The following is a 19017-nucleotide window of genomic DNA, read 5'->3' on the forward strand; positions in this document are numbered from 1 at the left end:
TGGATATTCAGGAACGGGAGAGGGATGTAAGTTAACGTTTTTAAGCGGGATGGAAACAGCAGCTTGAATTTATTAAATGTTTTGGCACGCGTCAGAGTAGCTCTGATAGTGTCATAAGTTTGGACAAAGGTCCAGGAGCTGACTGTGGTGAATAATTAGAAGTAATTTATTAAGCAAGCGGTAAATAGGCAAAACAGCGCTGGGCGGCCGGGGAGCCACTGCTCTACCTACGGCTCGCAACCCCCCTTCCCGTAGCCACAGTTCTTATAGTTCTCTATTTCCGGTATCTGTGTCATTTTCGGTACACGTATCTTCCTTAGTGTACTCCGCATCTGCGCCGATCTGTTGCTAGGGGGGTCTTTTTCTGCCTTCTGGCTTCCTTGGTGTACTCCGCATCTGCGCCGATCTGTTGCTAGGGGGGTCTTTTTCTGCCTCCTGGTGATTGCTGGGATGAAGGCCCCCAAGTCTTCCTCCTGCGACTGCCCTGTGCCCCTCACTTGACACATGCGTGTTTTATTACCTTTTATAGGCCCCAAGTCTTCCTCCTGTGACCACCCTGGGCCCCTCACTTGACACATACATGTTTTATTACCTTTTGTATAAACACAAGGCTTGCACAAACATTGTTTACATTACCAGTTATCTGTAGTTAATGCAAGACCCCCTCCTTGCTGTTTTAAGGCCGACATCTGGTTTGGTTTTTTTTGTTTTGTTTTTTTTTTTACTAACATGAGCAAGATTTGATTAACAAACGCTTATCTATTATCACAGTCCCCCCTCTTTCTTTTTCCCATTTTGTTCATCAAATCGTCTCACTGCTTCTTTTGCTCTTTCTAAGATAGGGGCTTCTTCAATTTGCAATTCGCCCTCTCTAAGTTGTTCATATTGACTTCTAATTAGCATCAACTGTGCTGCTTCCAACCTCCCCTTAACTATGGTGATTAATCTATTAAAAATGCATGGTCCAAAAGTAAGTCCTAAAACTAACAAAATGAGCGGCCCAGCTATCGTTGATAATAAGGTGGTGAGCCAAGGGGAGTGATTAAACCACGATTCGTACCAACTTTGCTGCATTTCTCTTTCTTTTTTCCTTTTTTCTAATCCCTCCCGGAGTTTAGTCATGGTGTCGCGAACCACCCCTGTGTGATCTGCATACACACAATATTCTTCTCGAAGAGCAGCACACAACCCCCCTTGTTGTAAAAACATTAGGTCTAGTCCTCGTCTATTTTGTAGGACCACTTCAGATAATGACCTTAATGAGGACTCTAGAGCACTAATAGATTTTTCAGTCTTTACTAAGTCTTCGTCTACAGCTACCCTCAAGGCTCGGAATTTCTGATCTTGTTGGATCAGTGAGGCAATACCAGTTCCTGTTCCAGCTGCCCCTGCAGCCATTAACAGGCCTATAGTTAACGCCGTAAAAGGCTCTCTTTTTTGTAAGTGATGTTCCCGTACAGTGTGGTAATCGTATACAAAGCTCTCTGGATGGTAAATTATCTTGGGGACGATTATCACTTGTATGCAGTACTCATCTGTTTCATTAAACACTTTTAGAGATAAAGAAGGGGTAATTCCAGTTTTAGAACAAATCCATTTAGTATTTCTTGCGGGTATCAGCCAGTCTGCTGGAGGTTTCCCTTTTAGTGAGGTTTTGACTCCACATAAGTGATCTTTTTCTAATGGGATTTTTCCCAGGCATCTACCCTTTCCGGAGACTTGGGATAAAGTTATTCCCTGCTTTTGTCCCATTTCTTTTCCCCATAGGCATTGGGCAGGGTTTGAACCATTGATTCTTTTAAATCTAAAGGTCACTCCCATGGCTTCATAAAACGGGGGTTTGATGCCATAGCAGAGCCAGCAATGTTCAGTTAGATTTGGACTAGTGGCATTGAGCACTTGGTAGCTTGCTTGAACAAGCTTCCACAATGAATTATCTTCAATTTTCTCTTGCGGCTCGTTCTCTGGAATAGAGGCGACATTAATTACCCCTGTGGCAGCATTATCCTTTAATTCCTTTAATTCTTTTGTCTCCTTTTCTCTTGCAAGTACTGAGTTGGGGCCGACTCCTATGGGATCATTTGGTAAAACTTCTTTCCTGATCAAGATCAGACCCCCTTTATCAGTTCCTGTTTCCCAATATCGCATTCCCCAGGTTCTACCTACTATCCACCCAGGATCTGAAGGGTTGGATACATTTATATATATGTATTCACAACTCCCAAGCCAATAGCCGATTGTCGCACCAGCAGAGTCGCGTTGAGGTGGCGTGCATCCAGGGGGCCCCCAACCTACTGTTATATGAGGATCCTTGCCTCCCCCTGGTTGCCAATCTGAGGCGACAGTTTCACATCCCCAATAAGCACAGTAATATTCATTCGGATAGTTACAGTATCCTTTCCCAGGGTTTGAATTGGGACAAAAATAAAATCCCAGACTGGGGTGGCATGGTTTTCTGGGGACTAATTGACAGAGAGTGGGAGTAAAACTTGGGGCTCCTGGCGTAGTTATGATTTGGATATTTTGTTGGTCCTCCCACCTGCTTAGAGTCCATTTATAGGGTTGATGTGCGTATTTGTGTTCCCCTTGAAAATTTCCCAGATACAATAGCAGCAATAAAAATACCAAAATGCGTCGGGATTGTGGAGTATGCTTTTGGCCAATTGTATTCAATGGATTTGATATCTGTGGTGAAGTGTATGCCGTGTTGTTGCCATTTGGGTTGGAATAACGGCTGTAATCACCAGGGGATGTTAAGCTTTTAGCCTGAGAGTCTGGGCTAACATCGAGGCAATTCATCCAATGCTCTTGTACCATCCCATTCTTTGGGCTCTCGGTTTCTCTTCCCCACCTTTTTACTCCTCTGCCTCGCCCGTCTACTCGGTTGCTTCGAGCAACGGGGTGTGCCATCTTCTCGGCAGCAGGGGTATTCTTCAGGGGTTCTTGTACCGATTTTTTTTTTTTTTTTTTTTTTTTTAACTCCTGGTGAGTCGCATGTATTCCCTTTAAGGCTTCACGGCAACACACTTGAGTAATTTCAACTATATAAGGAATGGGTTCATTGGGATAGTAACAATATTTTTCGGGATTTATACCTAAGCTAAAGATTTCCCACCACTCTCTGGACCACTCTTTTAGTTGTTCTGTTGAGACTTTTACTTGTAAGGCCAATTCAGTTAAATTCCTCTCCTTTTCCCAGCACTCTCTATACACCTCTCTCGGGGGCTCCCTTTTATGGCAATGGGTCCACCACTGTTCCCGACACACTTTGCAAGCATAGTATACAAAAGGGTAACGGTTACAGTCAGGGTTCACACAAGTAATAACTGATGATATCATCAGTGCATGTGTAGTCCAGACCGACTCACGGCCTCACTTATATTGTTTACCCATACAGCAGTTACGTTCTGGTTCATTCGTGTCCTTTTCTCAGGGTGATTTTTAAATCGCCAGGTTGACTTGTCACCTTCCAAGAGGGGTCTGTGATGGGTCCCTTCACTCGGCTAGCGTGGGTCCATCCTCGTTCAGCTGTTCGGACGGCAGTCTCTGTAGTAAGTAAAACAAGAAACGGACCCTCCCAGCGAGGAGTCAAGGATGATTCTTTCCAGGTTTTTATAAGTACTTTGTCTCCGGGTTTTATGGAGTGTATTGAAATGTCCAAAGGGGGTCTTTGGACCATCATTCCCTTTTTCCTAAGTTCTTCTCTCCTTCCCATTAATTGTACAATATACTCCTGTAAATAACCGTCTTCAATTCTAGGATGATCTATAGGGAATTCCAAGTCATAGGGCATCCCATATAGCATTTCGAAAGGAGAGATTCCGATATCTGTTCTAGGTTGGGTCCGTATGTTTAGTAATGCTAATGGTAGGCATTTAACCCAAGATGTTTTCGTTTCTAGCATGAGTTTGGTTAATTGTTTTTTTATTTCCCCATTCATTCTCTCAACCCTTCCAGAGCTTTGAGGGTGCCATGGAGTGTGGTATTCCCATTTAGTTCCCATTGGTGCTAACGCTTCTCTGACTACTCGCGAGACAAAATGTGGCCCTCTGTCTGAGTCTATTACTTCTACATTCCCGTACCGAGGGATAATATGTTCTAACAATATTTTTACTACATTGTGTGCTGTGGCTTGAGCAGTCGGGAAGGCCTCCACGTAGTGTGTTAAGTGATCAATTATTACCAACAAATACTTATATCTACCAACTTTGGGTAATTCTGTGAAATCTACTTGAATCTTTGCAAAGGGTCTCTGGGCCATCTTTCGACCCCCTGCAATTCTTTCACGGATTTGTTGTTTATTTACTCGTTGACATGTTAAACAGTCACCTACGATTCTTTTAGCTATATTATAGACTCCAATACATATGTATTTGGTGGCAAACTGATCTGCTAAAGCTTGTACTCCCCAATGAGTCATTTGGTGAAATCCCTTCATCACCTTCCATGCCAGGAGCTTAGGTAGCACCTCCCTCCCATCAGGCAGTTCCCATTTGCCTTCCTTCTCATTAATCCCCATTTGGGCCAACTTTATCTTTTCCTGATCTGTAAACCTTAATTCCTGCTGGTTCTTAGGGTGGGGGTCACTCTGTTTACTAACTTTAACTGGCAACAAAGCTGCCCACTTTGCCTCTTCATCTGCTAAATTATTCCCCCTTATCTTGGATGTTAATCCTCGTTGATGACCCTTCACATGTACTACAGCTATCTTCTCAGGTCCCCTCAAGGCTTGGAGGGTCTGTATAATCAGAGATTCGTGGATTAGTCCCTTTCCTTGAGAGTTTATAAGCCCCCTTTCTTCCCATATTTTTCCAAACGTATGTATTACTCCAAAGGCATACTTCGAGTCCATGTATATTGTCCCTATTTTTCCTTTCAGGTACTTAAGGGCTCGCAAGACTGCATATAACTCGCAAGCCTGGGCTGACCAGCTGGGACTTAAGGATCCTGACTCCAGAACCCCCAAGGTTTTTCCATTAATTATTGCATACCCTGATTTTCGTTTTCTTTCCATTACCCGAGAGGATCCATCCACAAACAGTTTTTCTCCCTCCCCTAGTTCTTCTTCTTCCAGGTCAGGCCTGATTTTAGTCTGCTCTTCTATACTACGGAGGCAGTCATGGCTTAATTCTTCGCTGGGTTCCCCGTATAGGAATTGAGCAGGGTTTTGAAGGCTAGTTGTTTCAATTTCTAGTTTGGGCGAACAGATCAATATGCCTTCATATTTTAAAAGCCTAGCATGCGTTATCCATTTGTCCGCCTTCTGCTGCAGTACCCCTCGAATATTATGGGGGGATAATACTTTTAATTCCCCTCCAAAGGTAACTTTGTTAGCTTCTTCCACTAAGAGAGCCACCGCCACTACTGCTTGGAGACACGTTGGCCATCCCCTGCTCACAGGATCTAATAGTTTGGAGATATATCCCACTGGTTTCTTTTTTCCCGCCCATTCCTGAGTTAGCACCCCAAAGGCAGTTCCTTCTTCTGTACTGACAAACAAGTAGAAAGGTCTTTTTACATCAGGTAAACTTAATACTGGGGCATTTATCAAATCAGTTTTAAGTGCCTCTAACTTATCTTCATCCTCTTGAGTCCATTTTAAGAGGCCTTCTTTGGTTAATTTCTGGTATAAAAATTTAACCTTCTTACTAAAATTTTCGATCCATTGCCTGCAATAGCCCAATAGGCCCAGAAGTTGTCTGATTTGTCTTTTGCTTTTGGGGGCTCTTAAGGATAAAATACCATTTATTCGATTGGGGTCTAGTTTCTTGCTACCCTTACTAAGCCAATGCCCTAAGTACTTGACCTCTTCTTCCACAAACTGCAGTTTTGACTTGGATACTTTTAATCCCTGTAGACTAAGAAAGTTTAGTAACTTAATGCTTTCCTTCCTGACTATCTCCTCATCGTTTCCAGCTAACAACAGGTCATCTACATATTGTACCAAGGTTACCCCTTTGCCCAAGTCATAATTCCTTAAAATTTGCTCTAGGGCCTGACCAAACAAATTGGGAGATTCGGTAAAACCTTGGGGCAATACGGTCCAGCGTAATTGTTGTTTTCTAAAAGTATCAGGGTCTTCCCATTCAAAGGCGAAGTAATCTCTGCATTCCTCCTTAAGAGGACAGGCCCAAAAGGCATCCTTAAGGTCTATTACACTGTACCATTGATTTTCAGGATTCAGTTGACTAAGCAGGGTGTGGGGGTTTGCTACCATGGGAAATCTGGTGACTGTTCTTTTATTTATTTCCCGTAAGTCATGGACCAATCTGTAGCTCCCATCAGGCTTCTTTACAGGGAGAATTGGGGTATTAAAGGGAGACATACAAGGTTCTAGTAATCCTTTACTGATTAATCTCTCTATTTCAGATTTAAGTCCCCTTTTCCCTTCTTGCGACAATGGGTACTGTTTTATTCTCACAGGTACTTCAGGGTTCCGAATAGTAACCTCGAAGGGTTCAATATCTAATTTTCCCACCGTCTCTGGAGTGTACCAGACTTCGGGCTTAATCTTTTCTTCATCGGTCACAGTAAGGGGGCACAATCTTATTTTTATTTCTTTATCTTTTACTTCTAGGTTAATTCCCAATTCCACAATCATATCCCTCCCCAATAGATTATATTCTGCTTCGGGAACTAACAAAAATGATCCAACCCCAAATTTGCATTTTGATTCAATCATTACATCTCGTATGACAGGAACCTTGAAGGGTTCACCTTTTGCTCCTATCACATTAACTCTTTCGGGAGATATTTTACATCCTCTAGGTAAAGTTTGTACCGTAGATCTTTCAGCTCCGGAATCCACTAGGAACTCCACTTCTTGTTGCTGAGGACCCACTTTTAAAGTTATCAAGGGCTCTGTTCCTTTTGGGGTCCTCAGCACATAGAGCCCCTGACCCCGCTAATCCTCATTAAACATCTTTTCATCCTCTATCCTCCTTCTACAATCTCGCTTCATGTGTCCTCTCTTTTTACAATAGAAACATTCCACGTCCCTTGTGTCTTTCACGGTCTTTCTTTCAGATAGTTGCACAGGGGTCCTTTTAGATCTATCTCTTGGACCTCCCCCCTGGCTTCTCATGGCTGCAAAAGCTCCCTTTTGCCCTTCCCTCACTGCTGCTACCAAAATCCTTGTTTGTCTCTTTTGTGCTTCTTCCTCCCTTCTTACATAAACCTTCTGAGCTTCTCGGAGCAGCTCATCTAATCCCCTCTCTTGCCAATCTTCCATCTTTTCTAATTTCTTTCTAATGTCCATCCAAGATTTTGCCACAAACTGGGTCTTTAATAATGCTTGACCCACAGGAGTTGCAGGGTCCACTCCTGAATATAACTGGAGACTCCTTCTTAATCGCTCTAGCCAATCAGTAGGAGTCTCATCCTTCTTTTGTTGTTCACTAAAGGCTTTATTGATATTCTGACCTTTAGGGACCGATTCTTTAATTCCTTGAATAATAATTGCACGGAGATCAGCCATATTAGCTCGGTGCTCAGGATTCTGATTATCCCAATTGGGTCTTTGATTAGGCCACTTTTGGTCTGCTGCCGGGCCCGCCTGATGTTGCTGGTCCCATATTCTCATCCCAGCTCTCCGAATCATGTCCCGCTCTTCTAATGTGAATAATATTCCTAAAATTGCCTGTATTTCATCCCAGGTATAAATGTTGGGCCCCAAAAATTGGTCTAATCTTTCGGCTACTCCGAGGGGATCTTCTAACAGATTTCCCATCTCTTTCTTAAATTCCCGGACATCTCCGGTGTTTAGTGGGACTGAAACGTAGCCGGCTCCCGGTACTCCAGCCTGACCCCCACCCCCAGGGACAAGGACTTCTCGGAGGGGAAATAACTTTTCTTCCCTAGCTTTACTCCTTGTGATCCTTGTGGAAGGGGCCTGAGGAGTCTGAGGGGCATGGGAAGAATTTCCGCTCCCCATGTCCGAATCGGAATCCCCTGGGTCGTCCTGACCCTCGGCAGCGAGAGGGTTGGGGGGTGAATCAGGCGGCTGAGGAGCATAAGGAGGGGGCCACCCGTAAGCATCATTTTCAGGGCATGACTTCCCTCGCTTCTTTTCCTTTAAGACAAGTATAGATACCCTCTCATCCCCTTGCGGTACCCATAAAGCGGCATATCTTCTTTCCTCAGGGTTAGGGGGTCCTTTATCATTTACCCATAAGTTCAGTTGCTGACATACCCAATCCTCAGAAGACCCAAAGACTGGCCATATTATATGGGGATCCTTAAGGGATTTCCCTCCCCAAACTTCTATACAATAGTATACCATTTTCTCCTTACTTTTATTTCGCCTTCGTGGGGAATCATTCCAATATTCAAGCATTAACTCCAGCGGACTATCCGGGGGAATATCCGGCAGTTTCTTCTGGCTGCCACCCATGGGATTAGAGGGCTTGCTCTTCCTCTGTCCCATCTTCCGGAGTGTCTACTCACACACACACACCGCTCCCCTCGGTCGTGACTCGCTCCCTCGCGGGCTACGAGAACTGCACTACTGGAGGGTCCGCACTCACTTGGCCTCCCCGAGACCTCTCAGCCGTTACACTCCGGGATACCCAACCCCAACCAAGTGGATTACCGCAAAATACAAAAATACTTACTCACTCCAGAGTCTTCACTTGGTCTTCGTGCACAAAAGTTATGGGGTTCTGCAATTTCTTTTGCCTATTTACCGAATTTGGAGGGGTTCAGGCATCCAGGTCTCGACACGGGAGATTCTCACTCTGGGGCCATCCGGAGATGGGGCGCCTCCCCAGCGTGCGAGTCCCGAGTCACAGTTGCCTGGATCCGAGTCACGGCACCAAAATTGTCATAAGTTTGGACAAAGGTCCAGGAGCCAACTGTGGTGAATAATTAGAAGTAATTTATTAAGCAAGCGGTAAATAGGCAAAACAGCGCTGGGCGGCTGGGGAGCCACTGCTCTACCTACGGCTCGCAACCCCCCTTCCCGTAGCCACAGTTCTTATAGTTCTCTATTTCCGGTATCTGTGTCATTTTCGGTACACGTATCTTCCTTAGTGTACTCCGCGTCTGCGCCGATCTGTTGCTAGGGGGGTCTTTTTCTGCCTTCTGGCTTCCTTGGTGTACTCCGCATCTGCGCCGATCTGTTGCTAGGGGGGTCTTTTTCTGCCTCCTGGTGATTGCTGGGATGAAGGCCCCCAAGTCTTCCTTCTGCGACTGCCCTGTGCCCCTCACTTGACACATGCGTGTTTTATTACCTTTTATAGGCCCCAAGTCTTCCTCCTGTGACCACCCTGGGACCCTCACTTGACACATACATGTTTTATTACCCTTTGTATAAACACAAGGCTTGCACAAACATTGTTTACATTACCAGTTATCTGTAGTTAATGCAAGACCCCCTCCTTCCTGTTTTAAAACCAACATCTGGTTTTTTTTTTTTTTTTTTTTTTTACTAACATGAGCAAGATTTGATTAACAAACGCTTATCTATTATCACAATAGCATCCTTTGCCTTCTAGCGATACTGGGTAAGGTCATGAATCTTTAGTCCCTGTAAGAGACTGAATTGTTATCTTGAACTATTTGCCTCAAAGATTGTGAGGTGTGAGGGACTGGGCTGTCATCTCAAGGAACTGTGAACTGCTCATCTCGAGCCCTTTGTCTCTAAGATGGCCTGTTTAAGCAGGACACTCCTCTGTCCATAAGGACGATTACCAGGCCATTGAGGCATCCAGGGGAGGAACCAGGCTGGAGCTGATAAGATACTGGTTTCTGGTGTCGATCACGCAAAGGTCGTGTGATAGACAAAACTTGCAGCTCATGACATCATCGAAATATGCCCTATAAAAACCCGTAGAGACAAGCTGTGGGGGCCTTCTTCATCACCAAAGAATTGAAGATTGAGGACCAACTGGACGCCGCTGGATCCGTGGTGGTGACTATCCTAGCAATCCTATCCCGACTGCTTGCTTGATTTCTACCTTTTCTTCCATTCTATCCTATCGCCACCATTTTCCACTTTTGATACTTTTGATAATAAAAGCTCTTTTGACTATACGGCATTTGACCTCGTTTGTGTCTTAATCTCGCTCCTGGGATCATATCGAAACCTTCCCCGACATTGGATCGGAACATTTAAATTGGCGTCACGGACAGGATCCCTTGAGACGAGAGTGCCGTATTGTTTCCCTGCTTTAATACGTGAGACCTCTCAGGAACGTAAGGGGGGCAGGCTTGTGGTGTTTGAAACTTTACGTGCTGCCTTCCTGAGATGACTGCTTCCCCGCTTTAATACGTGAGACCTCTCAGGAACGTAAGGGGTGCAGGCTTGTGTTGTGTTTGAAACTTCACGCGCTTTTGTTACATTTTAAAAGAAATCAAATCTGATTACAGCTAAAATATTAGGAATATAAAGTTATAGTGTGTGACTATAGTAGATAAAGAACTTAAAGAATGTGCAGTACTGTACTTTTAGCTGATTATCGTTGGCTTACATTTTCTTTTAAGAAGCCAAGAAGATTTGCTTCTTGGAAACTCCCTACCTTTCCCATCTTGATAACTGAAAGACCAATCATTGAAAAGGTTGGATTTCAAAAGAGAACATAGTATACATTTTTTATGCAAACTAATATAGATAGTGATGAGAATCATACTGCGCAGAATCAGCTAAAAGAGGTCAAGAAGCGGACAAAGTGAGGAAGACTATGAAAGACCACCAGAGGGCTTCTGAAGACCACCAGAGACCTTTGCTGCGCCTGCGTGAAGAGACATATACATATGTTAATGATTTACTGGAAAGTTGATGATTATGTATAACATTTCCCAGAAACTTAATATGTATAACAGGTGTGTATTGAACTGTATCGTTAGACAAGACAGGTGCACACGATAGGTGGAGCGATCCCCCGTGTGCCCAGCGCTGCAATAAAGGAGTGCCTGCTTCTTAACTTCTCATTGCTGTTAAGGAGTTTTATTCTGGATTTCGGCAACACTTTAATACGTGAGACCTCTCAGGAACGTAAGGGGGTGCAGGCTTGTGTTGTACTGTGTTTGAAACTTTACGTGCTGCCTTCCTGAGACGACTGCTTCCCCACTTTGTATAAGATGAGTGATAACAAAATTGCCCGTTTGGGGAAAGAAGCTTTGTTTGATTTTTTAGAAAAACATAAAGCACAACCCTCTGTGCTTGGGATAGACTGGGCCCAGGGAAATTGGTATAATCTGCAGAGCGTTATTGATGGGATGGTCGCTTTACAGAAAGATGCTAGAGTGCGGTCAGGGAAAGGAAAAGCAATTGTCTGTGCCATTCTCGGTGCCAGTCTGGCTGCAGCAGTGGAGGATAGGGATTGCCACCTCACTGCAGAATCTCAAATTATTGAATCCCTCCAAAATCTTGTTCAGTCCCTTATGGGACAAGTGGCGGGATTAAAAGCACAACTTGAAGCAGAAAAGAACCAAGTGAAACATTTGCAAATTGCTCTTAAGGAGCAGCTCCTTGCAGGTACTGTCCGTGAGGAAATTCCTCCAAGATCAGAAATTGGCTACCCCTTTAAGGACCTGCAGGCAGCAAAAGAGAGAGTGGAGAAGTTAGAGCTGCCTTCATTGCGACCTTTAGTCAAAACTGAATATACTTATGATGATGAGCAGGACCAGTTCCCCCAAGTTACAACTAAAGAGGTCCCCTATACTGCCACTGAGTTGGCAAAACTAAAAAAGGAATTTGGCCGAACCCCTAAGGAGTCAGAAGCGGAGTATGTGTGGAGAGTATCGTTGTCGGGGGGGGACCAGATTCTGTTAAGTGAAAAGGAGGCAGAAGGGTATTGGGGACCGGGAGTGTTTTTAAGTACTGGGAATCACCGTGCCCCCTGGTCTTTAACCCAACGGGCAGCCTATTGGGCGGGGGGTTTGAACCCCTTGGAGAGGGGGGATCCCCTCGCGATTACAGGGACTGTTGATCAATTAGTGGAGAGTGTGCAAAAGGCAGCTTGTCTGCAGATGATGTATGATCGAAAATTGGAGCCTACACAGGAGTCCCCGATGATGATGTCGGTGGATCCTGAGCGAATGACTCCCCTTATACGGGGACTCCCTGATTCTCTGAAACCGATTGGTATACAATTACAAGGAAAAATACAGGCAATGCCCCAGGGCGAGAGTGTTGTGGCTGCTTCAGGAGGATTCATGCTTGATCAGCACCGCCGCCCCCCAGATAAGAAAATGTGGACTTGGGGAGAAGTGGCCCAGGAATTAATTAATTACGGGCGCAAGTATGGTCCCGTTAACCCTCCAGCCACCAAAACAGACTCCAGGGGCTTGAGGCGGGCTGAAGTAAAAATAGTTTCATGCCCTGGGAGTGATAAGAGAGCACCCCTTGCTAAACCGCCGGGGGGGAGAGATATCCCGAACAAACGTAATATACTGTGGGCGCGGGGATACCAGAAGGGGATCCCGCGTGACTTAATGGACGGGATGCCAACAGACAAATTGGAAAAATTGGTAACAGGGTGGCCTGATAAATCAGCCAATAGAAAAGTGAATTTTGAGAATACTACTCCCAGCGCACCCTCCCTGATTGATTTATCAGAAACAAACGCCACCCAAGGGCCGGCGGGAAACTAGATCCTTCGCCTTTCGGTGGTGAGCGGGGGGGCGAAGGTTGGATGTATATTAGACAGCTCACTGAAAACGGCCAGGGTGATTTATTAATTACAGGCATTGTGGGACCAAGACAAGTCCCGGTCACCTTTTTGGTAGATACCGGAGCTCAGATTTCAGCTATTAAAACCAAAGACGCTGCTAATTGCGGAATTACACCCTCCAAACAGCAGCTTTTTGTGGCAGATGCATTCGGCATTGTTCAGCCACAGGCATTAGCAATGGTCAGCCTGCGTTTGCCAGGAGAAGATAGTGCCACTACAGTGACAATGGTTGTGGGGGAGTTTCCACTTAACCTTTTAGGACTCGATGTTTTAAAAGGAAAGACCTGGATTGATAACAAAAGGAGACAGTGGTCGTTTGGCTCTCCCACAATAGATATTCGGCTGTTAAAAGCCGCGCCGCTGCTTCCCCCTTCAAAGCTTACAAATGTTAAGCCCTACCCGATACCCTTGGGGGCCAGAGAGGGAATAGCGCCTGTGTTAGAGGACTTAAAGGGACAGGGTATTGTGATTCCAACCCATTCTCCTTTTAACTCCCCGGTGTGGCCAGTGCGAAAACCTAATGGCAAGTGGAGATTAACTGTAGATTATCGCAGACTTAATGCAAATACCGGTCCATTGACAGCTGCGGTACCGAATATTGCTGAGCTTATAGCTACAATCCAGGAACGAGCCCACCCGATTATGGCAACAGTGGATGTTAAAGATATGTTTTTTATGGTCCCCCTGCAAACAGAGGATCAAGACCGCTTTGCATTTACTTGGGAGGGTCAGCAATTTACTTTCACCCGACTCCCACAAGGGTACAAGCATTCCCCCACTCTAGCTCATCATGTGTTAGCGCAGGAGCTAGAACTAATTCAGACAGAGGAGGGGGTCAGTGTTTATCAGTACATTGATGACATTCTTGTAGGTGGGGATGAAACAGAAAAGGTTCAGAAAACTCAGGATGATATAATTTCTCACTTGGAAAGCCTGGGGCTGAAAATTCCATCAGAGAAAATACAAACACCCTCAAGAGAAGTAAAGTTTTTAGGAATTTGGTGGAAGGGAGGAATGACATGTATCCCCCCTGACACCCTTTCCTCATTGGATCAGATTAAAATGCCAGAGTCAAAAAAGGATTTGCAGCACGTACTAGGATTACTTGTGTTTTGGAGGAAACATATCCCTGATTTTTCAATTATTGCAAGACCCCTGTGTTATAGACGCTCGTGACAAATTGGAGGAGCCAATTTGTATTAAATGACAAGATCGAATTTATTAGTAAGTGATAAGAGAGTAAAACAGCGCTGGGTGGCCGGGGAGACAGTGCTCCGCCAAAGGCTCGCGCCGAAAATGGGGAAGAGTCCCTTTATTTATACAGTTTCTAGTTTCTGTCTACGTGACGGCTGCTATCTTCTGCATTGTGTGTGTGTTTGTGTCGTCAGTTGCTAGGTGGTCGTAATCTGCCTTCACGTGGCGGTTGGTATCTTCTGCATTGTATGTGTCATTTGCTAGGTGGAACGTCTTTCGTTAATCATCAGTATGCAATTGTTTACTTAACTGGATACTGTGGTTTTAGATAAGTGAGGAATGTCTCTACCCCCACATGCGATTTCATGAACAAAGTTAACCAGTTTATTACAATCCCCCCTTTTCTATTTTATCCTGATTTTGTTCATTAAATCAATCCAATGTTTCTTTTGCCCGCCCGAGGATAGGAGTAATTCTTCCGTCCCTGATTTGTTCATATTGCTTCCGTAGCAGCATTAAGTGTGCAGCTTCCAAGCGCTCTTTAACAATAGCGATTAACCTGATAACTGGTTTGAAGTATATCCTACAATGGGTTGACTTCGGGTGTAAGAGTTGAGGGTTTGATTTTTTTTGTTGATACGCCCGGGGTGTTATTTTCAGTGACGTTTATGTTAGGAGAGATTGTAACAGTATGTACAATACTGTTACTATCATCTTCCTCTGTTATGACTAGATTTGGTCCGATCACTGAAGGAGGAGAAAATTTGGTTGTTTCTTTTCTTATTTGAAATAGGCCACCCCTATCAAATCCATGTTCCCAGACTCTTACCCCCCAAGTTTTCCAATTGTCCACACAGCTTGGTCCTGGTTCAATACTGTTAGGTGTAATAGGTTACAATTTCTTGTCGTTATCACAGTTCCGTCTAAAGAATGCGTCGGCTGAATGCACCCCGACGGTTTCCCATTGTACAGACAGATATTTATCTGGATTCTTAACAGCCCAATATCCTGTAGTTATTGTCTCACAGTCCCAATATCTACAATAAAAGTGACCAGGGTAATTGTAATACTCTCGTCCAGGGTTAGAGCTTGGGTACCAGTAGACTGCTCTTTGGTTAGGTTTTCCCCAATTGTTGTTACAGGTATCTGTCATATAGATTCTTAATAAATCACAAACCGTTACTTGAAACCTCGGGGGACCCGCCGTGATGGTTTTTTTTATTATGTTTGAATCATCTACTCTGGTCAAGGTTCACCTATAGGGTTGATGGGGGTTCTTGTCCCCACAGGTAGGTTTCGTCAGCATCGGTAACAGACTTATTATCCACATACCTAGATATAAGATTGAGAAAAGTGGTGTGGTTTTGTCCTTTCTATAAGCATTTCCAAATTTTTGACATTTAATTTGTTTTTTGGTTTTATTCCCCGAGGGAGATAAGAAACTTCGGGGTGGCCCTGAGGTTATCGGGTTTGGGAGTTGTGAGTCAAGGGGTTTCGTGTGTCATTTCTGGAGGTGGTTCATCAACTTCAATCCCCACAGTAGTACACCTCTGTCTTCTCCTCCGCCTACTCTGTTGCTTAGAGCAGCGAGATGTATCATCTTCTCGGTAGCAGTCGTATTTTTCAGGGGAACCTCCTTTGTCATATTTAGTCAACCTTGACTTATAGCTCTCTCAGCTCTTATCTTTCACCTCCCAAACTCCACACCTCACTCTGGTCACGGTCCGTCTGCAGGTTACATGTACGATTTCGGTCTTTGTTGGACAGGGTTCATTTGTATGGAAACAACACTTCTCGGGGTTTATGTCTTTGGTAAAGATATCCCACCACTTTTCTCTACAGAGTTTACACCTGTAACATACAAAGGGATAACATATACAGTTAGGATCTTTACAAAAGATAGTCTCACTCATCTGCTTTTCTTCGGAACTTAATTTTCAAGCTATCAGGGTCTCTGGTCGCCTCCCAGTGAGAACTCTGAATTGGTCCTTTGATTCTGCTTGCATGAGACCACCCTCTTTCGGCAGTCCGGACTGCAGTATCTGTAGTAAGCAAAACAAGAAAGGGTCCCTCCCACCTAGGAGTGAGAGAGGATTCTTTCCAGGTTCTGATTAATACCATATCACCTGGTTTCACTGAATGTATAGATATATCTAGGGGTGGTCTCTGTACCACCATTCCCTTCTTTCCTAAATATTTCACCTCCTCTTCCACAAACTGTAGTTTCGACCGTGATACCTTGAGGCCTTGAAGGCTCAAGGAATTTAACAACCGTATGCTTTCTTTTCTGACTGTCTCCTGATTTTCTCCTGCCAACAATAAGTCATCTATATACTGTACTAACACGACCCCATCTTGTAGTCGGTATTCCCGTAGAATCCGTTCTAGGGTTTGTCCAAATAAGTTTGGGGATTCCGTAAACCCTTGGGGGAGTACAGTCCACCTTAACTGTTGTCTCCTATGAGTGTCTGGGTCTTCCCACTCAAAGGTAAAATAATCTCTACATTCCTCCTTTAGAGGGCATGACCAGAATGCATCCTTAAGGTCTATTACACTATACCATTGGTTCTCGGGCCCCAATTGACTCAACAGGGTGTGTGGGTTTGCCACTACCGGGAACCGGTTGACAGTCCGTTTATTGATTTCCCTTAAGTCACGCACCAACCGATAGTTATCATCGGATTCTTTTTACTGGTAAAATCGGGGTATTGTAAGGGGACATGCAGGGTTCGAGTAATCCCTTTCCCAATAGTCTCTCGATCTCAGGTTTTAGTCCCTTTCTCCCCTCATTAGATAGGGGATATTGTTTAATTCTCACTGGAATCTCGGGGTTCTTAATAACCACTTCAAACGGTTCAATATCCAGTTTTCCAACTGTTTCGGGAGTATACCACACTTAGGGGTTAATTTGTTTCTCGTCCACCTCTGTAAGGGGACGAAGTCTGATTTTTAACTCTTCCTTTTCCACGTCCACCCGAATCCCCATTTCTACGATTAAATCCCTATCTAATAGGTTATATTCCGCTTCAGGTACTAACAACAGCGTCCCAGTTCCGTACCTGTAACTTGATTCCACCGCCACATCTTTTATAACGGGGACCTTAAAAGGTTCCCCTTTTGCTCCAATTACATTAACTTTATCTCCGGAGATTTTACATCCCGGAGTTAATGATTGTACAGTAGACCTTTCGGCTCTGGTATCCACAAGAAAGGTCACCTCCTGGCGCTGAGGACCCACTTTTAAAGTTATCAAGGGTTCTTTCTTACCAGGGGTCCTCAGCACATAGAGTCCCTGACCCCGTTAATCCTCCCGGAACGTTTTTTCATCTTGAATCCTTTTTCTACATTCTTTCTTCATGTGTCCCTTTTTCCTGTAATAGAAACATTCTACAGCTTTATCTCCTCTCCTCTCGATTCTTTCCTTATCTCCCCCACCAGACCTACCGGGTCTCCTTATCTCACCCTTCTGTCCTTCTCTTACCGCTGCAACCAGCAGCCTAATCTGCTGCTTTTCAGTTTCCTCTTCTCGTCTTACATACACCTTCTGAGCCTCTCTAAGTAATTCATCCAACTCCCGCTCCTGCCAGTCCTCAATCTTTTCCAATTTCTTCCTAATATCTCCCCAAGATTTTGTCACAAACTGAGTTTTCAGCAATGCCTGTCCCACAGGGGTAGCAGGGTCCACCCCAGAGTATAACTGGAAACTTTTTCTTAGCCTTTCAAGTCATTCTGTCGGGGTTTCGTCTTTCTTCTGTTGTTTACTAAAGGCTTTATTAATATTCTGACCTCAGGGAACAGATTCTCATATCCCCTGAATTATAGTTGTTCTCAGATCCGACATATTATTCCTATGAACCGGATCCTGGTTATTTCAGTCTGGTCGATTTAAAGGCCACTTCTGATCTCAGCCGGGCCAGCTTGATATTGCTGATCCCACATTCTCATTCCAGCCCCTCTAATCATGTCCCTCTCTTCCACGGTAAATAGTATGCCCAGGATAGACTGTAATTCATCTCACGTGTACAAATTCGGTCCCAAGAATTGATCCAGCCTCTCGGTTACCCCCAGGGGATCATCTAACAAACTCCCCATTTCCTTCTTAAATTCCCTTACATCCCCCATATTAAGGGGAACTGTCACATACCCCGTTCCCGGTCCCCCCCGTCCATCCCCACCAGGCACTAACATTTCCCGAAGAGGAAACAATCTCTCCTCTCCTCGCTTTATTCTATTATGTGCAGACCTTCTGGGAGGGGGTGCTGGGGTCGGGGAATCAGGTTTCGAATCTGACCCCTCCTGGGTCTGGGTTATTTCCTGGCCTTGGGGTGGGTCCTGAGGCAGAGGGGCCTGAGGGGTATAGGGAGGGGGTCAAAGGGGGTCCTCATCATCTTTTTGAGGTTTTTCTGGTCTTTTTTTCCCTTAAGGCAAAAAGGAATGACGGTTCCCAGGATTGGGGGATTCATAAGGTAGCATATTCGTTCTCCTCTGGGTCGGCTGGTGGTCTCCTATTGTTTACCCATATATTTAATTGTTGACACACCCAATCCTCAGAGGACCCGAACACGGGCCAGAGTACATGAGGATTGCTGAGGGGTTTCCCACCCCAAATCTCAACACAATAATTAATCATCTTTTCCTTAGACTTATTCTTTCTCCTTGGGGAACTGTTCCAATATCTTATCATCAGGTCTAGAGGACTATCTGGGGGTATATCTGGTCTTCCCCGTCCCCATGGGTCCAGAGGGCTTGCTTTTCCTCTGCCCCATCTTCCGAGGTGTCTTTATCCACACACACACACTTCCCCTCGGTCGTGACTCGCTCCCTCGCGGGCTACGAGAACTGTACTACTGGAGGGTCTGCACTCGCATGATCTCAGAGAGACCTCTCACACAGTCGTATCTCGGGATAACCACCCTAACTAAACGGCTCACAATTTATATATTCACCCGTTCCTGGGGTCTTCATTTGGTCTTCGTGTACAAAATTTAAGGGGTCCTGTAGGTTCTTTTGCTCAATTATCGTAATTTAAAGGGGGTTCGTGGGTCCAGGGTATGGTGGCGGCACCCCCTCAAGACGGAGTTATCTGGGGATAGGGTGCCTCCCCGCTTGCGAGGGTCCGCACCAAAGAACCTGGATCCGAGTCACGGCA

Source organism: Harpia harpyja, unplaced genomic scaffold (genome assembly GCF_026419915.1).
Source record: "Harpia harpyja isolate bHarHar1 unplaced genomic scaffold, bHarHar1 primary haplotype scaffold_65, whole genome shotgun sequence".
Taxonomy (NCBI): Eukaryota; Metazoa; Chordata; class Aves; order Accipitriformes; family Accipitridae; genus Harpia; species Harpia harpyja.